Genomic DNA, 25,710 nt, shown 5'->3' on the forward strand with positions numbered 1-25,710 from the left:
TGATATATGTACACTGCCATTAGCTAACATTAGATTATATATATATATATATATATATATATATATATATATATATATATATATATATATATATATTAATCATGTTCACCCCTTACAAACCCTATTGCCACTTGGAGGTAAAGGGCTACTATTTGGGCCTAACTCTAGTGAAGATAACCAAGAAATTTGTTTATGTAACATTTAAACTTCTGCATCTCAGTACTACCAAGGAAGCACGCAGCATGAGGGGAATTCTAAAGTCTAGCTGTAGGAGGGAAGAAATTATTAGAATAGAAAACTCTGGCATTTAGGGACATCAATCCTGAAGGGTAGGATCTTCTTGCTAAGCGGGTTTGTAGGGGATCTGTACGTCAAGGTAGTACAAGAGAAACGAGTTCATCAGAACATATTTCATTAAAATATTTGTAAAACAGGCACAGTGATGGAACATTGTGCCGATGGGACAGGGGCTGGAGTTTATTTGATAAAATGGGACCCATTAGATTGAAAACTCTCTTTTTTGGGCCCTATCTAAGAGAGAGAGAGAGAGAGAGAGAGAGAGAGACTAGTGGTAGCTGCACCAGTCAAGATGTGACAACAATATTCCATGCATGGGCAAATGGTGGCCTTGTAGAGGTACAGGATACTCTTAGGTGTGAGTAGGCTTCTACCAAGATAGAAAGAACCCACCTACTTTGCAGCAGCCCTCTATGTATTTGTTCCAGATCATACTGCCTACAAATCTTAGGCCGATGAGTTTGAAGGTAGAATTCTCAGGTAGGATGCTATTTGTCATTAATATAGGGGTTTGGAGAGACGTCTTGTAATTGTTAAAGGAGAGTATCTTAGTTTTGCTAGCATTAAATGTTACCATCCATTCGCAGCCTGATTCGAATATAGTCTGGGCGTCATTTTCTAACGATTCTGCCATTGGCTTGTATTTATGTACATCTGTTCTTCTCGCATGCATATTATAGAGCGTTGTACTATCAGCAAATATAACCATGTCGGACACATTATTATCTGGGAGGTCGTTTATGAATATCAGGCATACTATTGATCCAAGTTCGGATAGGGAAATTTGGGAGGGAGTTGTTCGTTGGCTCTAAGATAGAGTTAGAGGCGAATCGCTGGGCGAGCAGTTCTGCCTTCTCCAGTGCTATGCATGCGACGTTCTGGTTGTGTCTCAGTGGATAAATTACTGATTGCCCTTTATTCACTACATTATTATAGATTATCCAGAAATCACGAGTTCCTATCTTTTGCGATTCGATACGTTCCCTGATCATTTCAGTGTGCTTTCTTTTGGATGTTGCTATTTCACGCTTACAATGATTTCTAGCATCTACAAATGTTTGCCTATTTTTATTTGACTTGTGACGTACAAACCGGCGGAATGCATGCTGTCTTTTTGCAGTGGCAGCTGAACAATTTCAGTGAACCAGGGGGTGAGTGGGGCGTACTATAATATTTCCATATGGGGACATGTGTTTCACTGCCCCCTTTATACCGTTCAGTTGTCTCATTAGCACAGGAAGAATATATCGGCCCATGGGGCATCATGGATGTGTTATCTAATGGCTTCTCAGTCAGCTCTGTTGTAGTATCTTGTTGTTTTGAGCAATGGTTCCTCACGTTGAGGTTGGGATTTAACTGATTCCACTAGGTGGTCTGCGTTTCTAAGTAGACTGTGGGCATTAATCATACAATCCTCAGGTAAAAAACAGGTCTAGAAGTGAAGCCTGCTGAGGTTCACGATCTGGTAGGCGGGTTAGGAAAAATACTGTTTGTGTGAGGGAATGGGCTATAGAGAATCTATAAGTAGAACGTCCAGCTGTATATGTGTAACCTGAGAAACCAAGCCATTAAAGTCTCCAAACACATGTATTTGAGCGTTACTATCTAAGGAGAGTGCTGCATCTATACTATCAGAGACAGGATCGATTAGGGTACAAACAATCCTGACTTGAGGAGAAAATATAACTATCACAGTAATGAAATGTTAGTCGAAAGCATCTGATTCAAGTTTTCTTTCTCTAGTTAAAGGCACGGTGCTACGGATATAAACTCCAAGCCCGTACATATATCTATTCGAGTCGTTAGAGGGGATTGAAGAGTGTAAGTTTATTTCACTTAATACTAATGTAATGTATACGGGGAGTTTACTAAAGGGAAAGACTCTACATCTAGATTACCTACAAGTCCACGGTTGTTTGTGAAAGCGAGCCTCAAGGGTGAATGCGAATTGGCTTTGTTTGAGTGGTTGTCTGGTTTCATCATGATATTTATTTGGGTTTTCATTTCATTACGTTTTTGTTTTGTTAGATTAGGGGAGGAGTGTTGAGCAAATTGGGCCGGTTTTGATGCAAAGTATACACACAGTGGTCCATTAGCCGAATCGTGTCTAAAAAGTTGTGGCCTAATGACAACCAACCAGAGATAGCAACAGCGTCCCTTTTCATGCGCGACATGACACTATATATTATATTATACAACTATATATTATATTATACAACTGATATTATGCCATTGATGATACAACAACTGTTATAAGTGCTACCAAAGAGTTATGGCTCCTGTATTGTCAGTCGCAAACAACAGCCAGATAAACTCTTATGCCTATGCCCCCGACTCCTCAAACAAGACCGGTTCAAACAAATCAAGTGAGCACAAGTGCCATGCAAGCAAACCCAATTTACTTAGTTTCTTAGTTTGGCTAATAGACAAAGAAGGAGTGTGAAAGCCGGGAATAGGCAGATCCTATCTACTCCTTAAGAAAGTTAGTTTTGCAAACCGAGAATTTTTCGAGTTACCAGCTCTAGGAGGTTGTCGTCCATGACTGAGGACGCCTCCCTCCCCTAGTTTTATTATCAGAGTTTTCTTTCTCTTAAATGTATGATCTAACAAGAGCTAGCGATCCATCACACCGAGAGTTGAAACTATGAACCTGGTTTCTGCACCAGATATTTCTGTGTCCTCGCATGGGTGAAGGTATTGAGTGTCTTACTTTAAAGTCTTTCTCTATTTTACATAAATAAGCGGATGACTGGTGATAGATTCCACTCAAATATTTACAATAAATTGTATCTTTCAAGTACTGTGAGAATACCTATCTGCTCTAGCAAGTAATTTGTATTAAATTGAATAATGGTGGGCCTAGATTTACATAGAAACACTACACACAACACGGATAGACAGATGCACTTGGTTCATCGAATGGCCGATGTTGCTCAGCTAAAATATAAGTGTCTCCGCGTGGAACGAACACGTGTGCAACTATTATTAAAGAACATTAAGAAGGAGGAATGTAGGATCTTCCCATTGGAAATGCAATGTTGAAATCAAAAAGAATAATAATACCCAAATCAATGCTACAAGAAGTATTACAAAAATACATTATAGACACCAAGGGATGGAGAAATGTACCATATGCTAACACCACTAAAAAGTGCAGATTATTGAAACTACTCATGGTCCATTTTACATTGACAGTCTCAACTTTATGTTTATTGCGGACTATTATTCCAAGTTTCTATTTATGAGATTGTTAAAGTAGTTTGCTAGTAACGAAGTTATCAAACTGACAAAGCAAATATTGGAGAATAAGGGAGTCCAAAGAGAGAAATAAGTGACAATGGTTCACATTCAGCTCTATTTCAAGCAGTTCGCAAAAGAATAGGGACTTTAAACATTACACGTCCTTGCCCAGGTTAAAGCAGTAAAATGGTTTTGCAGTATGCTGTGTCCAGATAGTGGAATCTATATTAAAAAGTTTGTTCAAATTGTTGTGACTTGGACAAAGTATTACTAAGCCTGTGCTCAACTTCTCTTGATCATAACATTTCATCAGCAGGTGATTTTCTATACAAAGAAAATCTAGCTGGGAACATCACAGTCAAAACACTCACGTGAAGATAATGACACGACTGTATCAGATGCAAAAAAATCAGATGTACCATGATCAACATACAAACGATCTGACAGACTGCACATAGGAAAACGTGTGTGTTTTAAATAAAGAAGCAGGTGAGTGGTCTCTTGCATTTGTCACACAAAATAGCAGAGAATCAAGTTTGTACATGGAACATACCCTTCTGGAAAACCTCTGTCGAAATCGACAACTTAGGGTAGACCATTATGGAATAACATCACAGAGGTACACTTGTGTAACCGTGTGTGCATATATATTGAAACAGTATATCAGTGCTTGTGTATATATTGTCGAGTCATTATTTATGCATGTCTGATTAAACACGAGTGAGTTCATCTTTTTTCCTATTTCACTGGTAATCTTTTCTATTTGTCGATCAATCTTGCTTGCGTTGTGTTGTCGAGGGATATATATATATATATATATATATATATATATATATATATATATCGAGACAGCATATCAATGAATTTGTATACATCACCGAATGTTTATGTCGGATGTATATATATATATATATATATATATATATATATATATATATATATATTTAATTCCTGTAATATCAAAACTAATAAGTTTCTAGTGATAATAATCAAATTCCTATCAATTATAGTTCAAAAATTTTCATAGTCATAAAATGGTCAAATCTTAATATGATACTAATAAAAATTCACAGCATGATCACTATTGAATCAAGAAAACTGAATTTCACTAAACGTGTCAAACATTTCATTTAATGCTGTAAACAAAGGGATATTCCAATGGTTGTAGACTAGGTATTGCACGAATACTGATGAAGCTCAATAAAAACTTTAATATATGAATGGTATGTGTTGGGGGAATATTCAGTTTAATAATTTTATGTTCAATTTTTCTGAGTTCAGGAGGAGAAAATTTAAAAAATGTAAAAAAGTAATCCATTGCCAAACACTTATGTCTAATAAGAGTGTCACCAACCGATCAAACAATAACTAAAATATAAAAAGATCACAATTTTCATAAGAGATTTTTTTATCCTATGCGTTATAATATTTGTAACTTCTATTTATTAACTATAAACTTATGAATGGTATTTGTCGGGGAGGAACATTCAGTTTAATAATTTTTGTGGGGTATATGGAAAAAAAAACAAAAGAAAACGTACCGGGCGTATCTGCATCGCTCTTTGGGAAAGAAGAAGGAAAAGATGGCTAGCTCATTTGTATACACGAAAGGCATATTAGGAAGGCAGGGAATGATGGGAGAAGCTATTTTTTCCTGTCTCTTCCTGTTCTTTTTTTTGTCTAGATAGGATATAAAAGCTGGAAAATTTGTTCACTCGAGGTTGTTCAAACGTACGGTTAATTTGCGTGTCCGTGGGAAGAAAGAAAGACGGATTTTCTACTAACGTCGGAACTGGAAGAGAAAAAAGAATTCCCGTTTTTTTTTTGCATGTGCCGAGTGCGTTGCAAGCTGAAGAAGAAAAACCTCGTTATTTGCATGAACATTTAACAGGATTCGGCTGTTAAAAGGAAACTTTAAATTCAATACGGGAATTTTATGTTCACTTTGTCTAATTTTATTTAAGGTCCAGGAAAATATAAGGAAAAATGTACAAAACCAATCCATTGCTGAACACTTATGTTTAATAAGTCACCAACCGATAAAACAATAATATAATAAAAGATCCTAAATTTTATAAGAGATTTCCAGCCTATGCGTTATCATGTTTATCACTAATATTTATTAACTGTAAAGCAAATACACACGGCATATATTATAGTTTATCTACTAAAATTTTGGTACAGTTCAGTTGCAAATATTATGTCTGATTTATAATATTGTTTGTCCTTATATTGTATTATATTCTCAACTTGAGCTGTATTATAAAAGTAATTATTAAGAATAGTTTCATCAATCATGAGTCGTTTCCGGTTTATTTTAAGTAATACTGTTTTACTTAAAGTTCTTACATGAATAAATCAAAATTCTTAGACAATATTTGGCAAAAATATGTCATTTTCGAATTGTGTGTCTTTTTCATATATATCAGTAAATTTGATTTATGAGAATAAGAATATTTACATATTGTGAAAAATATTGTTTTTCCCTTTTTATTTTACTTTTAGTTCTGAGAGGTCAAAGGCTCCCTCCTGAAGCTTAATTCTGTTACGATGTAAAAATATATCCAAGGGCATTTTTAAGAATAGACGCTGTTCCCTTGATGGCTGCAATTTGTATTTTGTTACAGCTTGGTCTTTAGCGATGGTTCCTAAGTATTTATAAAGATTCTTTTTATAAATCCAGATGCTCCAATATTTAGTAAACTTTTCTTGTTCAACTCTATTAAGGTCAACATAATTCATGGCTGTGACATTAATAATCGTCGCGGTTCTTTCGGACGTGTTCCATATAAAAATATCTGCCATGATGGCCTTTACTGTTATCTATCTGCCGCTGGTATGTCTTTGTAATAGAACATGGAAACTTTATGGCTGCTATCTGTATTTCTTTACAACTTCGTTTTCCAGGGATTGCTTCTAAGTATTTTTGAAAGTTCTTTTCTATTAGGCCAGTTGCTCCTGTCACAACTGGTATAATGTTTATTTCTTTCAGAAACAATGTTGCTTTTAGATCATTTTATCTTTTCCCGTTCTGCTCTATTAAGGCCAAAGTCATTTGGAACCGTGACGTCGATGAGTGCAGTCCTTTCGGTCTTTTTCCATGTTACTATATCTGGCTTGATGGCCTTGTCTTTCATGTATCTGCTTGCCCGTATGTCTTTGTCGTAGAACACTGTCACTTTTCCATTTGATGTCATCGGTGGTGGTTCATGTTCCCAGATGTTCGACGACCTATCTAGTTGCATCTCTCCACAGATCTTCCAATGTAAGTATCTACATACATATTGTGGCGAGGAGTCTACTGACCATCCGCTGTAAGGATCTTGCATCCAGACATCAGCTGAGTGACATAATGTGCATTGGTCGTTTTATTGTAGATCAGCCATTTCCTTATCTCAATTTATGAGTAAGCCTTAGTCATGTGTTGCTATAATTAATCGTTCTTCATCACATCAGTGTGAGTTCCCATATGTATTACTAACTTTGATTTCACAGAAAAAGTACCCACAAACTTCACATGAATGTGGTTTTTCACTTTTTTATTTTACTTCAGTAAGTTTTAAGAGGCGAACGAGCTCCCTCCTAGAGCTAACACTTGATTGTGTTTTGATTAAAATTTATATTCGAGGGCTCTTTTAAGAACAGATACTGTTCCCTTAATGGCTGCTATCTGTATTTCATTACAGCTTGGTCTTCCAGTGATGGCTTCTAAGTATTTATGAAGATTCCTTTTTGTTAATTCAGTAACTCCTATCACACAGTGTGAGTTTTCATATGGGTCACTAACGTCGATTTATCAGAAGAATATCCACAAACTAAACATATGGCTTTTACCTTTTTTTTTTCATTTTTCTTAAACTTTTTCTTCTAGGGGATGGGACATCCAACCAGATGTCTGACATTTACCCGTATTTTAGTGAGTCCAACCAAGAGATCTTTTTTAGGATTCTAGCCGTCCCTTTCAGTGCAATCGTTTGTATTTTACTTGCACTTGCTTCACCGGGTATGTTGCTATGTTTCCCCAGTGTGAGTTCTCATATGTCTCAATAAATCTGATCTTTTAGAACAAGAATATCCACAAAGTTCACATGAATGTGGCTTTCCCCCACAGTGAGTTCTCATATGTCTCACTAACTTTGATTTTTCAGTAAAAGAGTATCCACAAACTTCACATGAATGTGGTTTTTCTCCAGTGTGAGTTCTCATATGTCTCACTAAATTTGATTTAGCCGTAAAACAGTATCCACAAACTTCACATAAATGTGTCTTTTCCCCAGTGTGAGTTCTCATATGTATCACTAACTTGTGTTTCACAGAAAAAGAATATCCACAAACTACACATGAATGTGGCTTTTCCCCAGTGTGAGTTCTCATATGTATCACTAATGTTGATTTAAGAGCACAAGAATATCCACAAACTTCACATGAATGTGGCTTTTCCCCAGTGTGAGTTCGCATATGTGTCACTAACTTGCGTTTCACAGAAAAACAATATCCACAAACGTCACATGAATGTGGCTTTCCCCAGTGTGAGTTCTCATATGCATTACTAACTTTATTATCTTGAGAATATGTTAAATTTTCACAAATATTTCAGAAAATTTGTAAATAAAAATGGCCAGTATGAGTAATTTTCTCACAGATATCGCTTTAATTCAATCACAGGGTTGAATCTGGAACATCTACAAAAAAATGAAAGTGAAGATTTTACTTTTTGTATTTGTATTGTTTATTGTTATTTATTTTGTTGGATTAAAGTCACAACTCCTAGATTAATTATATCCAGAAATTCATAAACGTCACGATAAACTCATTATTTTCTAACTTTACACAGAATCAGTAAATATAGGCGTTGCTTAATCTAGTTGCAAATACATATGGAGTTTTTATGATTTAAATAAAAATGCGCTACTATCGAACCATTGTCTTTATATGTTTGTTTAGTATTCAACATTTTGACTCATACATTTTATTTTTTTTTAATTATTATTACTTTTTAGTTTTTTCTTATAGATTTATCAATTTTTTATTCTTTTCAATCCTATGATTTGAGAAAATATAACTGTTAAACTTCTAATTCATGTGAATACAAAAATTAATAAACTACATACTTTTAACTTAGATGGGTGTAAAGGTTTTAAGCTTCTTTAAATATCGACCCAACCATTTTTAGTTTAATGATTATCAAGTACATTAGAAAATAATTAGAGATCATTAAAAAGACTTCATAAAAAGTGAGTTTTCTAAACTCTACTAAAAATAATTTTAACTGAGAGTATCCTATATATCTTCAAAGCTCACATTAGAATATGCATTGAGTATTATTGCGACAAATGAGCTGGTGCAACTACCATTACATGCTCCGTCTTAGATAAGGTTCAGAAGAGTCTCAAATCTAATAAATCCATCCCCACACCCAACCTCCACTCTTTGTCCCACTCTCACAATGTTCACTCCCTATACACTGGTTTCAAGTAATTTAATGGAATGTGTCTGGATGAATGTATAGTTACTGTACAACCTGGACATACATACTTCTAGTTTATCTGATAAGCAGAAAAAATCCTACCCCTTCCTTGTTGATATTTCTATATACCAGAAAGTATTTTACTGTTTTGAATTCCCTCCTTTTACTCTTATAGTTGTCTCCCTGAGTCTTCTACATTTTGCTGTAGTTTAAATGTAATATGTACAGATATTGATCAACTCGTTTCTTTCTAATTGTCCACGATATTAGTCATTTATACCCAGCTAGTAATATGCTTTATTCGTGATGAAAATGTGTAAATAAACGTCTTGATTGTTTTATTTTTAAATATCTGTTCACCTCTAATTCATATGAACGTAAAATATTTTAAATCACAGTTGTTTAACTTAACGTGTTCAATGTTTTGTATTAAAATATTATAAAGACGAAAGATTTAAATCACTTTAAACAGATAATACATATTTAATGTAACTACCTTATCCCATAATCCACTGAACTCCCGTTCGAAGATATAACGAAACATTTTTTGGCAATGCAACTAGCACATACATATTTATTTGAACAATTATTCATATATAAACATTAAAGCGTATTTCGTTGGGTTTTACATCTTAATTTCTTATTTTTCCCAAGATTTTCTTTTTGAATTTGATTTTTTTCATGTTATGTATATTCAAAGATTAACGTATCTCATAATCCACAGAATTTGTTTGGAAATGTAATTGGACATGTTACAAGTATGACAGTACGACTTATATATATTCAACCTGTTATTTTAAACTTACATGTAAGATACGCATTCTTAATGATAAAAATTTTTATAATCTGATTCAAATTGATTAAGGTTTCATTTATCTTTTCTATATGAAAGACGCTACAGGCAAGGTATGAAGCCACTTGATATAAGAAGTATTAAAAAAACTAAAGATGATTAATGCAAAAGCTGCACATAACTAGCAGATAACTATTTACCTTAAGTTGGAAAAATCATGATTATAGCCTGGAATATCATTTAGGTTTGACAGACCAGCTACTCGGAACACGAATCAATTAGTTTATAGTTTACCTACAGTTGACACCTCTTCAATAAGCAATGCCACCCCACATGGTTAGGAATTATCCTCTTTTTAAACTTTGCTCTTTTACAGTGAAATTTACTTGGCTATTAAATAAAAGTTATGCCACTGAGAACTGTATATGTTTCACATATCTTAACGAAGTTCAGAAATACGTTGGAATTAAATTTGTGACACCTGATTTCCGGATTTTTCAAGAGTATAGTCAAAATATTTTTTGAAAGCTTAAGTTAAAGTAATATATTTTTGAGACAGTAATTGGTTAGTTTCAATTTTACATACAGATACATATTTTTTAATTGCATTTTCATATACATATCAATTAGACATTCTCCTGAAACATGCAAACAGGTTTTTCACATTCTAGAAATAAAATACTCTATTAAACCCTTCAAATTTTTAACATTTTTAGTACAGTTTAAAACATTTGATATATTCTCAGATAATATTTAAAGTAACGAAAGTTGTATCCTATATATATATATATATCAATTTCCGTTTGTTACAAACCGATTTTATCTATTTCACTGAATTTATGCCACTGTGAACTGCATGCGTTTCACATAACATATCTTGTTAAAAGAGGCAGCGCAATATATATATATATATATATATATATACTTCAGAATAGTTTTTATTTAACAATCAGTTGTTATGGAAACGTGAGATTGTAGGGTGGTTTACAAAATATTACTGGCAGTAATATTCTATAAGTTATCCCATCTAAACGGGAATTGCTCGATAGGCAAAATAGAGCAAATAAATTAAATTGTAATTCAATGAATTTAAAAAAATAACTCTCATTGAAATGAAATGAAGTGGTTGAGTTTCATATCAAAGAATTTTTATTATTCTAAGCAAGACAAAGAATGCTTTAGAAAATTAATCTCCTTAACCTATAGGGTTTCGATGTCTACCATCTCATCAGAGGAGAGAAAATATTAGCAAATAGTTATAAATGTATGCACCCTATTTGCTAAAGTCAGTGAGACATGGAAAGTCAAAGTGAAAATAATGCATTTATCAGAAGTCCTGTATCAGGAGGATTTGTAGAAAAAGGATATGAATGTTTTTTAGATCCAACTTGCTTGGTAAAATCCATGTTATACGTTCTCTACATCCGTTTGGTAATAATGTCCAAGCTATATATTGGGTAATCCGGATAGCAGTGTAGATATCCGAATCGGGCAAGTGTTTGTATAAATTTGTTTGTGGGTTCAGCTGGGAACGAATGACGATTTCCTTACCTTTCTTACTAAAATGTTTCATTATCTTATTACTAAAATACCATTGTTAATTCTTTCATTTTTACATGCACACCTTCTAATTATTTTAACTTTTTTACTTTATAAAAATACAATGTTGTTTTTATTACAAAATTGTTTTATTAAAATTATATTTTATTTTGCAGACTTTTAAAAAAATGTTATAAATGTTATAATTATATATTAATACATTTGAATAAAATAAATGTTTTGGGTTACAAATATCTTTTGCTCGGAAAAATGGTTTATTATACATTTGTTGTGTTATTTGACTGAGAAGAAATTGGAGTTTTTATCCTTATTTCCTTATTTATTTCATTTACAGCGAAAGAGATCCATAAAAAAGAATTAATAATTATATATATTTTCGTAAAAAAGATAACCATATAGTAATTCGTTTTAACTAAAATATCAATAAGGGCGCAGAAGAAAAACGTTCATTTTACTTTGTTTTTGAGTTTCTGATTCGCTAAGTTTTGACGTTTGTTTATATTAGAAATGTTTCACAAACTTTAAATGGGTGAAATTTAATCACGCTTTTATTTCACATGTAAGGCGGTGATTAAAATTTATTTTAAAATAACCAGGTTGTTTAATAAATAAAAATAATGCAAGATGAATTTTCCAAATGAGTAAATGTTTTTATAATCAAAAGTATTAAACAATAAAAAGTACAATTTTGGGTACTAGGCATTGCCAAACGAATGTGAAAAAATATGCATGATTCAGTCATGTCAGATTTGTGTTAACTATACACATTATGTAAAAGCAGAAGCGACTTATTGATATTTTAAAACCTTCGTTCATCTTATCTAAAACTGCAATTAATAATTAATCTTTGTAAAAAATTTTTAGGTGTCAACATTTACAGTTTAATGATTAATAATATTATAAACATTTGTATATTAAATAGGAAATACGGTTTTACTGAGTGTTCATTTGGTTAAATACTGGCTTCCATATTTTGGTCGGTAAAAAAAGCAAGCAAAATATGAGGGGGGCTTAATATTTATGCAATAATATTTTCAAAAAAATCAATATGGGGGAATACGCTCTAAAAAATATTTCCCCTCGTATATTTTACAGAAACTGCATTTTATATGTAATTTCATTCTAAGTATCGAAAATTTCACGAAAATCTGACCATTAGTTGATTTTTGCTAGATTGATTAAACACGGATGTTTTCACGTTCGAAATTCTTACTCCATGGAATGTTATTTTAAAGTGCCAATTATGTAAACACGATTTTAGTCACGCGAGTTCAATATTATCGCACGATGAAAAAATTTTGTTTTTAATTATTACTAGTTTATTTTGCCCTTCTTTTAAATGGTACAAAAGTTATATTGATAATATTCATTTATAATAAAGTTACATCATTTTACTGATAGGGGTGTTAAATCTGTGGTGACTTTTGGAGGTGCATACTATTGGGTACTTATGTAGTTTTAGTATCGTGCTGCAATAATGTTTTCATTTACAAAGTCATTTTCACCTCGTAACTATACTTACGATTGAATAAAAATATTTTTGTGAAACTTGAATTTAACCTGAAAACATTATTTACAAATAGCGCGGTACGAAAAATGCATAAGCACCAAATTTTTAAGAAGATATTGATCTCGGATGCGTATGATGGCAGAGCACCACAACTACTCCCGCCACTCAACCGCCCCCATCCCCAATGTAAATAGGATTTTTGTAAAATGTTAAACGGTAACCTACTTAGTAAATGTCGGTGCCTTACTTACGAAAAAATGGTTAATTAAACTGCTGAAGCACCTGTTAAACTAAACAAGTTCTATAATTGAATACCCTCCCCCCCAAAAGTATGAAAAACATGAAAATATGTTTTTGTTAAACACTCGTGAAAACTTAATTCAATTAAAATGCATTAAAAACTATGTAACAACACAACAAAAAAATGAAGCATTTTTTAAACGTTCTTGTTATTTACAATTGTCTACTAAAGATTCCTCCACGATATGATAAGTCACTCCACTACAAGAAAACACTACTGAAGGTAGTGAAATGACGCATAATAGTCCCAGGGTCAAGGGGTTCATATCATAAAAACGGTACATTTGCGACAGGTTTGATTATAACATTCGTTGTCAGCGACCTATAATACCTCTAAAAAACAAATTAGAGTGGTTATAGTTCTGTTGTAGGGTAAGGTATAATTTACGCAACTTTTATATTCGTCTTTGCCTGAACGCTGACGTTTTAATGTTTTTGTTTACAACGAATTAAATTATTTTCTATATGATAATTATTATTATTTTCTCAGAATTCATGTTTTACTTAAATAAACACATGTTGTAAAAAAACTTAAATGTTGGCTTGAAAAATATATTTTTACAAGATTTTCTTTTATATGCGAGAATTATACCTTTTTTATTCACGTATGTTATAAAGTATGGTGAAATGAATATTTTTAAAATTTTGATTGCAATAACAAATAAACTTATTTCAATGTTTCAGATTATTTTAAAAGTTATCGGATTTAATTTATTTTGAAGTGTGTATATAATAATAATAATAATAATAATAATAATAATAATAATAATAATAATATTAATAATAATAATAATAATATATAAAAAAAATAATAACAACTTACCTCTTATTCTAGCAATTCAATACGAAAGAAATTGATAAATTCGTTTTTTTTCCTTTGTGTTCAAAACAGAAAATTTGTTTTGTTTGTTAGGATTTCTTTAGTAAATTGATACAACTTTTGTTTTGTGTGTCCAATTCATTAAGAAATAAAATACATGAAAATATAAAAGAATCAAAATTAAAAGAGAAAACACACGATTTAAACGTGAAATTATTTAAAGAAAAAATCAACTGTTAAAGAACAATGTATTTAGGTCATCTTAACACGGTGTAATCATTATTTCGTTCCTTGTGTAAAAAATGTCCGTCCATTAGTTAAAAATGTGCCATTGTTTTCCAATCATTCTTAAAGCATATTAAATAATGAAATAAATTATATCCATGATAAAATAATTATAACATTAATACGATTAAAACAATCGACGTTTATATAAAGCGGCGTCACACTTTAACCGGAAGTTACTATTGCTATTGAAGCCATAAACGTTTTAATAAAATGAAGTTAAAATTGGTAATGCGGCATATTTACTTATTATATTCACGAATTATAGAGCAAGTCATATCTAGAACGAAACATTCAGAACTTCAAAAATCACTTCAGTACGTTTACAGTTTGTCGCCGAAAATGGAAACTCCATTTTTTTCGCGCACCTGTCGTTAAAATACGAGAGAAAATCAGTATTTTAAAGTATGACCGAAGCATGAAAAAATAACAAATAAAAAAAAAATGGATAATGATTTTTCGGTTTCATTTAAATCAATTTGTTGTTGACCCTTCAAAATTGCTTTAATTCAAAAAAATATTTCATTAAAATTATTTATTTGTTCGACAAAAAAAAAACTATTTTTTTAAACCCCAATGTCGTTTTCATTACAGAATTGTTTTAAAAAATATATACGTTTCATGAAAAACTTCCTCATTTTCATTTATTAAATCGAAACATTTCCAATTAATCAATTATGGATATATGTGCTCTTTCACTTTCTTTATTTACTTTTTGTCATAGTTCTTTCTGGAAGTAATTAATATCTAGTTTAATATTTTGGTTATTTATTTCCTACTTTGGCCATAGTTTAAAATACTGATTTCTCACTCGATTTCAACGACAGGTGCGCCAAAAAGATGGCGTATTCATTTTCGGCGATAAACTATAGAAGTACCACAACTTCAAGCAAAGGGTAAAGTTTATTTTCAGGTTCAATGTTAAATTTTATGCTCTTTCCAATAAACTGAATGTAATATTCTAGACAAGCGTTTTTTTTTTAATTCACCCCACCCCCGTTTATAAATTTCTATTAAAATGAAAAGAATTTCTTTTCTCACCTAAAATTTATACCCTACAAATTAAAGATAAAAGACCAATAAATAAAATAAGCTAATTTAAAACAAAAATAAAAGAACAATTATTTGCAAATTAACCTGTAAAGTCCAAATTTTAAAACTTTTTAAACCAGGTTGAATGTTTTTTTTTTTGTTTTTCTTTAGTGAAACCTTATAATCTTATTATATTGCTCAGAAAATTTCGTAAAAATACGATAAATTTTTCTATTTAATTCAATGTTTTTTTTTCTTTAGATATTAAAAACAATCACTCTATAAAGAAGCTATAACATATATTCAATCAAAACTCATGTATTTCTTTAAGAGAAAAAAATAAAAAAAATTAGCCGACTGTTTTTTTGTAATCAGCAAAAACTGATAAGTGAAATGGGACTATTTTTCATGTTTACTAATTCGTTTCTTGGCCTTTTGGTCGAGATGAAAGTGTAGTATCTGTTCTTCAGATGCTGCACTTCCATTTTTTGTTCTCTTTCGTAAAGTGTAGTATCTGTTCCGGCAGATACTGCACTTAAGATAATTTGTACCAGTCAATGGAGGGGAAACCCTCTATACTGGGACAATTATTATTTTTGGTAACCAGAGTGACCCCTTTTAGGGGAGCTGGTTTTTACCTCACATTAAAAACGGCCTTGTGTCTAATTTGCTCAGTGGGGGAGCAAATAAATACCATCTGTTCCGGCAGATGCTGCACTTAAGATAATTTGTACCAGTCAATGGAGGGGAAACCCTCTATACTGGGACAATTATTATTTTTGGTAACCAGAGTGCCCCCTTTTTGCCTACTTTAAGGGGAGCTGGTTTTTACCTCACATTAAAAACGGCCTTGTGCCTAATTTGCTCAGTGGGGGAGCAAATAAACACCATCTGTTCTTCAGATGCTGCACTTCCATTTTTTGTTCTCTTTCGTAAAGTGTAGTATCTGTTCCGGCAGATACTGCAAGCTATGACTAGCTATGACTAGCTATGACTAGCAAAGACCACATGTGGGGGCAACCCCACATGCCTGACCATTAACCAGCTCCCATTTCCCACCTCTCGGGAGCTGGTCCCCTTTTTCCCTTCCCCCTCCCTTCATTTCTCACATTAAAATCGGCCTTGTGCCTAATTTGCTCGGTGGGGGAGCAAATAAATACCATCTGTTCTTCAGATGCTGCACTTCCATTTTTTGTTCTCTTTCGGTGGAGGAGAAATCCTTCACGACTGAGACAATTTTTATTTTTGTACCTTTTCTCCACGTTAAAAAACGACCCTGGTGTCTAACTCTGTCCCGTGGGGAGGCATAGTAAATAGGTACAACCATAAAGGGAAATTAATTCTGGCGCTTAAAGCTACCAAAGTTCTCAACTGGAAGAAAAGGTGGCGTTTGTCTCCCTTTATTCCGTTGTGAAACATCTGATGTCGCGGTATTTTTTAATATTCTCTTAAAAAATATTTCATGTAAAAATGACATGGAATATAAAATATAAATATGGATAAATTCTTAACAATGATGAATGGAAGTACCCGTTAAATAGTATTTTTTGTAGGTAAGTGATTTTTTTAAATTTATATATACATATATTATATCAAAATAAGTTAAAATTCTTTGATTTTCTTCCAATCTTTTTTTAAAGAAAACCGATTAAAAAAAACAAATATTGCATAATTTGCTATCAAACACGTAATTATTTTAAAAATTGGTCTTTGCTCCTTTAATTGACAAAAAAAACAAGGGTTTGAAAGATATAATTATTTATTATTATTATTATTATTATTATTATTATTATTATTATTATTATTATTATTAGGTTGAATTATTTAACAAACCCAACACCTCAGGCACACACTTTCTGAAAGCTAAAGTTGATACAACAGCCTACGCACCTTCCAGAAAATGTCTCCACACCTGATAAGCCTAGCAGGACAACCACTCCTGGGTGCAACAAAGATGAACCAACTGGTCGCTTGTACACTATTAGGACGAAATTTCGAAAATAGTAATTCTGAATTTCACATGAAAACAATGGTATCAACATATTCTTTTTAGATGAGTATATCAAACTATTACGAGAATCGATAAGGTAGAAAATTATTTAATAAATAAAATAATAGCATTTGAAGAAAACTATAAAACATAGAAGAGTTCAAAAGGGAGGTAATTTTCCGTTTCGATGAAAACAAGATGGCAGCAATTTTTGCCCTGCTAACACGATATATAATTATTCTAATATAACACCGCACAGATCCATAAAAAATACCTTGTTCACACAAAGGAAAATGGAAGACTGAATTTCTTTGATGTGACAATAAAAGGGCCAACTATCATAGGACTTCCTTCGACCAGAAACCTTCAACTCATAACTGTTTATTGTGTAATCCAGGAAACCCCAGGTTGATCGATTACGTTATTGTTTTTTGATAAACCCAAGAATAGCATAACAAGAAGCTTCTCAATTTAATTTGAATAAACAACTGTATTTCAACCGTGAAATATATGCAATCAATGAGAAACAGTTTTCTTAGTGCAATTAACCATCAAAATGGTATGCACCCTGATCCCAGCAAAGTAACTGAAATAACAAATGTTACCTAGTCCATTGAACACAACCGACATGCAGAGGATGTTGAGAATCATATGTACATGGAATCTTTCAGTAAACACCTGTCACATCTCACACTACCATTGAGAGAACTCCTTAAAAAAAAGTTTAGTATTAGTTAACAGAAAATCACCAGAGAAACCTCCCGCAGATCAAGGATCTAATTTGTAAGTATATTTTGCTGTTACACTTTGACTCGGCGAAGCAAATCCCGATCCAATATGATATGTGATACTGTAAAGTGCTCCTAGGATGGATTTGAGCTACTAAGTGCTGCGAGGGGGGAATAGACAAAGGAATAGCAAATAGCTTAGAATAAACAAAGAAATCGAAAATATCCTACAATCAACAATAGTAGTAATATGCATTGTTTGTGATGAAATTGTGTAAATAAACGACTTGAATGATTTATTTTCAAATATATGTTCACCCCTAATTCATATGAACGTAAAAATATTTTTAATCGCAGTTGTTTAACTTAACGAGTTCAATGTTTTGTATTAAAATATTCTAAAGACGAAAGATTTAAATCACTATAAACAGATAATACATATTTAATCTAAATATATTTCTATATAATATCCCTGTATTTTTGTTCCCAAATAGATGCACTGTATTTTTGTTCCCAAATAGATGCAACTGAAATTGTGACTTATTTGAGGTAAAAACATAAAAATATCCATTTATCCATAATTCATCTGAATGTAAAAATTATTTTCAATTAAAAATGTTTAACTTATAAACTGTTTCATGTTTGTTCTTTAAATATTAGTAAGACAAAACATTTCGGTTACTATAAACAGAAAATAAACATTTAATCTATCTTTTATTTCATGTCTTATATTATGTATATCCAACGATCAACTGAACTTCGGTGCAAAGATATAACGAAACATTTTTTGGCAATGCAACTAACACATTAATATTTATCTAAACAATTATTCATATATAAACATTAAAGCGTATTTCATTAATTTTTATTTTTCTCAAGATTTTATTTTGAATTTGATTTTTTTCATGTTATGTATATTCAACGATCAATGTATCTCATAATTCACAGAATTTGTTTGAAAATGTAATTGGACATGTTACAAGTATGACAGTACGATTTATATATATTCAAACTGGTATTTTAAACTTACTCACATGTAAGATACGCATTCTAAATGATAAATCTTTTTACAATCCGATTCAAATTGATTAATTAAGGAGTCATTTAGTTTCTTTATATGAAACTCGCTACAGACAAGTTATGAAGCCACTTGATATAAAAAGTATTAATAAAACTAAAGATGATAAATGCAAAAGCAGCAGATAACTATTTACCTTCATCTGGAAAACATCGTGATGATAGCCTGAAATATCATTTAGGTTGGGCAGACCAGCTACTCGGAACACGATCCAATTAACTGACAATTTACCCACAGTTGACATCTTCAACAAGCAATGGCAACTCACATCATCTGGAATTATCCTCTTTTTAAGCTTTTCTATTTTACAGTGAACTTGGATGTTATGCCACTGAGAACTGTTAAATTTGTGACACCCGCTGGCTGTAAGGATTTTTCAAGAGTATAGTCAAAACATTTTTTTGCAAGCTGAAGTAAAACTAATATATTTTTGAAAGAGTAATTTGTTAGTTTCAATTTAACATACATATATGTATCAATTAGTAATTCTTCTAAAACATAGTAACAGGTGTTTTACATTCTAGAGAAAACATATTTTATGAAACTCTTTTTTCAATAGTTTTCAATACTGTGTAAAACATTTGATATATTCTCGGATAATATTTGAAGCTACAAAAGTTGTAATATATATATATATATATATATATATATATATATATATATATATATCAATTTGCGTTTTATAAAAAGCGGTTTTATCTATTATAGTGAAGTTATGCCCTGAGAACTGTGTTTAACATAACATATCTTTTTTTAAAGAAGCAGCGCAATATATATATATATATATATATATATATATATATATATATATATATATATATATATATATATAGATAGATAGATAGATAGATAGTATTATTTATATTATTCCGGATATTATTGGGTTTATATAATTTAAAATTCGGTAATCGTCCAGATACCAATAACAGTTAAGTCAAAATAAGTTGACTTAAACTGTAAGCTTCAAAATTACCATATATTTTATTGTATTTATTTTTTCTTATCCAGACTAATCAACTAAGTTTCCAGCTATATTGTTTTGATTTTATGTCTGTTTCATCTCTAAAATTTGCTTTATTTACAAAAATACTGGTTAACTTATTTGTGTAACGGTCATTCCATGTCAAAACACCAGCAAAAAGTTGAAATCTGCACCCACCAACACCGAATTATATGAAATTTGGCACAAATATTCCCCTTCATGAGTTAGGAAAATTTGCCAAATTACTTGGTCCAAAACTTTACTGTTCGGATTTTAGGGGTGCGGTGTAAAATTTGCATATTTTGCTTCTAAATTCATGCTGAGAAACGTCACAAAAATTTCAGTGTTTTATAAAATTAACAAAAAATACTTCCACGCATTCAATATTTCTGATTTTGTTTTTTTGGTAGGAAAGGCATTTAGGGACTGTAGAATCCGAATAATTATTGTAACGCCATGCCTCGTAGAAAATAAAATTTTGCTCACCCAAAGGCATATCCCCCAAATTTTCAATTTTTTACCTATGTAGCTAACGGTCAGTCTAGAGAAAATATATCGTCTTCAATTTTCATATTTTTTATAGCATTTACTATGACTGCTTAAGTTCTCAAAAAAATTGTGAGGGTTTCTTGCCTATTTTAGAAGATACGGTCCTACGTAGCTTTATTCCATATGGAAAAAATGGTTAACATTACTCTTTATTCAGTGCAATCTCATTCTCCATTTTAAATTTAGGATCTAAATTTATTTTTACTTTTTATTTTTTCGTTCCTACCTATTTAGATTTACGATTAACTGATAGTTTAGACGTTGAATGGAAGGTAACAATATACATGCTTTTGTCGAATTATAAGTTTCCAAATTCCTAATATGTAATTATGATGTTGAAAAGGAGGTAACTCTATACATTCGAGATTTCCATGCTTTTGCAGAATTTTAAGTTGGCAAATCCCTAATATGCATTTATGATTTATTTATAAATTAATCAAAATCATTTGAGCTGTTAAAATACATATATATATATATATATATATATATATATATATATATATATATATATATATATAATATATGTATATATGTGTGTGTGTGTGTGTGTGTAGTATTCTAATTCACAACATAAATTATCGAGTTATTGAAGAAAAGCTAAGATACAAGATGGAATAATAAAATTGTCGCAATAGAAACTGACATGTCTCCCTTTCCATTTGATTCCAACCGGTTAAAATATAAACATTCATTTTGCACCAGATTATGTCATATCAAAGAATATATATTATATGACGAGTCTTGTGTGGTAATAATAATTTGAATTAAAGTTTCAAAAGCAAAAGGTCAAGTATCTTTGCATAATTCTGCCTTAAACAGAAACATTGTTTTTGAATGTACCCCTGTTATATCAAAAAAAAAAAAACAACCTACTGTTGATTTTATATGGCGGGTCTTGTTGGTAATAATAGTTTTATTTAAAGATGAAAACATAAAAATTAAATACAATGGTCTAATTCTGTTTTAAACAGAAAAATTCATTTTGAATGTACCCCTGTTATATCAAAGAACCTACTGTTGATTTTATATGCAGGGCCTTTCTGCTTGTGTAGTAATACATTTTTTCAAATGAACTAATAATATAAAGCGCCTTTCTGTTCTTTTTTACATTTTATTTTAAATTTTTTATCTATTTTATTTTCTGTCCTATACTTATATATATAATAAAAGCAGTGTAGTTTTTCACCTTTCAACCTAAATACCATAGATTTACAGCAACAGATGACACATACAAATTCATTAATTCTACATTATTAGCCATTTTTTCATGTAACTATAGAATGACATTTTTGACACATAATTTCGTTATAATAAAACTGCAGATTTAATCCTAGGAGTGACATAATTACGATTGCAAAGATATACAATGAAAGTAGCTGTCATTTTTCACTCTGAAAAATAAGTACTACTCCTGCACCCAGTCGATACCAGGCGGTGTTCTGCATTTGGGTCATACATGGGGTTTCACCCCAATTTTTAGGCTCATATACTTATACACATAGCATAACCTTTCCATTCCTCTATATAATGATTTTCCATCTTCAAACTGCACAAAATCTCATCGGCTGACAACTAAATAGTCAGTCATTCTGGAATGAACGAAGCCTCATTCAAAAAAGAACACCTCTGAGATTAAAAGAAACATGATTTCCCTGATTAGAGTAGGTAATAATTTCAGATTAAATACCCTGATTACAAACTTTAGAAACTCGAAAAATATAAAACAAACTATATTTTTATTTTTACCAGAAAAGATGTACTTCCCTGTTATTACTTTAGTAAGAATGAATTACTATTTCCTTACCTTTCTTACTAAAATGTTTCATTATCCTTATTACTAAAATACCATTGTTAATTCTTCCATTTTGTTACATGAAAACCTAATTATGTTAACGTTTTTACTTTATAAAAATACAATGTTGCTTTCATTACAAAATTGTTTTATTAAAATTATATTTTCTTTGCAGATCTGTAAATAAATGTTTTTTACAATTATATATTGATATTTTTGGATACAATAAATGTTTAAGTTTACTAGCATCTTCTGTCAGGAAAAACATTGGTTTATTATTTAGTTGTTGTGTTATTAATCGGAGTTTTTTTTATCCTACTTTCGTTATTTATTTTTCATTTATAGTGAAAGAGACTCATAAAAAGAATTAATAATTATATTTTATTTTCATAAAAAAGATAACGATATATTAATTCGTTATCATTAAGGATGCATAAAAAAGTTTGTTTCATTTTGTTTTCGACTTTCCAATTTGTTAAGGTTTGAAATTTGATTATATTAGAAATGTTTCACAAACTTTAAATGAGTAAAATTTAATCACGCTTTTATTTCACATGTAAACCTGTGATTAAAATTTATTTTAAATTAACCACGTTGTTTAACAAATAAAAAAAAGAAATAATGAAGTTTACAAATGAGTAAATGTGTTTTATATAATTTATAATTAAAAATGAACAATACTTATACATTTTTGGTACCGTGTTGAAACAATGTTTTCATTTACAAAGCCATTTTTACCTTGTGGAGGGGCTGGTGTTCTCTAACTATACTTCCACCTAACGATTGAATAAAATATTTGTGTAAAATTAAAATTTAACCTGAAAACACTATTTACAAATAGCACGGTACCAAAAATGCATAAGTACCAAAATTTAAAGTAGATATTGATCTCGGATGCATAAAATGGCAGAGTGCCACCACCACCCCCGCCCATCAACTGCTCAAATACCCGATGTAAGCAGAATTTTTGTTATATGTTAAATGGTATTCTACTCGGTAAGTGTCGGTGCATTCATTACTTACAGAAAAACAGTTAATTAAACTGCAGAAGCACCTGCTAAACTAAACAAGTTCTATAATTGAATACCCCCTCAAAAAAAAAAAAGAACGAAAAGCAAAAATATGTTTTTGTAAACCACTCATGAAAACTTAAATGTTTTAACTCAGTTAAAAAGCATTAAAAACTACATAAAACACACACATAAAAGTGAGCCACTTAAAAAAAAAACTACTTGTTATTTCAAATGTCTACAAAAGATTCCGCCGCGATGTCATAAGTCCCAGACCTCAAACACCTCTAAAAAAAGTAAAATCGTTGGTGTTCTGTTGTAGCGTAGACACCTTTTAATGTTTTTGTTTACGTTGAGGTACTAGAAAAACGTTATCCTATTCACCATCATCGGTGACACTCACCATTAATTTGGTCCGTTGTTGTAACATGTTAAAAGAAGTAAATATTATAAATACGTTTTAAAACAATTAAATATGAAAATAAAAACTGCATTTTTGCTCAGTTGTCTAGCAATTCAACCAACTTCGAATTAAATTATTTCGTACTTGTACAGTTTAATCAAGACATGAACCAAAAAAATATCGTAACAAAAGCTGTATTGTACGTATCTGTTATGAAAAAAAAAAAATTCACTTTATTTAAGCAAGTATTTTTTTTTCATCGAAAAAACACTTTGTTGTGATACGATTTTAAAAAGGAGACTCAGTCTTTTTTTATTCACGTATGTTATAAAGCATGGTGAAATCAATGTTTTTCATTGGATTGCAATAAAAAATAAACTTATTTTAATGTTTCAGATTACATTAAAAGTTATTGGATGTAATTTTTTAAAAGTGTATGAAAAGAAGAAAAAAATAACTTACCTTCCACTCCAGGAATTCAATACGAATTAAAAAAAAGTTGAATTCTTTTTTTTTTTTCTTATGTGTGCAAAAACAGAAAATTTGTTTTGTTTGTTAGGATTTCTTTAGTAAATTGATAAAACTTTTTTTTTTGTGTGTCCAATTCATTAAGAAATAAAATATATGAAAATATAAAAGAATCAAAATTAAAAGATGAAAAACACGATTTAAACGTGAAATTATTTAAAGAGAAGATCAATTGTTAAAGAACAATGAATTTAGGTCATCATAAAACGGTGTAATCATTATTTCGTTCCTCGTGTAAAAATGTCCGTTCATTAGTTGAATATGTGCAATTGTTTTTCAATCATGTTTAGAGTATATTAAATAATTGGTACTAGTGCAGAGAGTGGTCCGGACGTAAATTATAACGTTATTATTTTTAAAAAGCCATTCTTAACATCGGGAGGGTGTTTTGTATCTATCCTATACTTCAACTTTACAATTGAATGAAAAACATATAATAAAACTTTAATTAAACTTGGAAATGCGATATAAAAAAATAACGCAGCACTCTCTGCACTAGCGCCAAATAATTAAATTAATTATAGCGGTGCTTAAAGCTAAAATAATTAAATAATTATAACATTAATACGATTAAAACAATCGACGTTGTTATAAAACAACGTCACAATTGAACCGGAAGTTGTTTACTATTGCAATTGAAGCTATGAACGTTTTTTTTTGTTTTTTTTTTTTGTTTTTTTTTTTACATTAAAGATTACAAATTAATAAAACGAAGTCAAAATTAATAATGCGGCATATTCACTCATTGTAATCATCGTGAAATACCGGAAGTTCCGGGAGTAGACGGTTACAGTCAATTTCGGGTCACATGATGAAAAATTCCAAGTCTGTGTCTGTTTCATATCAGTGTTAAATTTACATATAATAAATAAGAATAAATAAACAACTTTCTTATGTAAAAAATGTTTATGAAATCTCATTAATCGGACGGTTGGAATTGCTGGTTTTTAGCTAGCAATTCTATTCTTGTCTCCGTTGTCGATGAGAAGTTGGTAGAAGTTGTTGATTTCTTATTGCGATTTCTGATGTCACTGTGATAGTGTGTAACCGTTACCTTCCCTTACAGTAGTCTTTAATTAACAGAGTTTAAGACATACAACCCCTTCAACTTTAGGCGGGTTTACTAAACATAACAATGGAGGTCATTATAGCAGTTACAGAGAGGAATTGACTCTAGTGAATCAATGCCCCCCCCCCACTGAGTTTTTCAGCCACAGGCTGACCTATAAGGTAACAGGGCGCATTGATTCATCTGTTCCTTAAAGTCTTGAGCGAACGTCAGTCTGTCAGGGCTGGGCCTTCAGCCTAGCAAAACCTATCTTTTCTCGTCCCCTGTCCACCGAACA

At 31.0% G+C, this 25,710-nt stretch overlaps 1 long non-coding RNA gene across 1 annotated transcript; it reads right to left on the reverse strand.

The window, feature by feature from the left end:
* Positions 1 to 5,640: 5,640 nt before the first annotated feature.
* Positions 5,641 to 24,542, reverse strand: LOC145270646 (uncharacterized). The gene is made up of 2 exons (XR_013865488.1): positions 24,299 to 24,542; positions 5,641 to 8,219 (listed from the first exon to the last, which is right to left on the reverse strand). It is a non-coding gene; the product is annotated as an uncharacterized LOC145270646 (long non-coding RNA).
* Positions 24,543 to 25,710: the final 1,168 nt, after the last annotated feature.

This window comes from Euprymna scolopes, chromosome 46, assembly GCF_053919585.1.
Source record: "Euprymna scolopes isolate OS-2025 chromosome 46, ASM5391958v1, whole genome shotgun sequence".
Classification (NCBI taxonomy): domain Eukaryota; kingdom Metazoa; phylum Mollusca; class Cephalopoda; order Sepiida; family Sepiolidae; genus Euprymna; species Euprymna scolopes.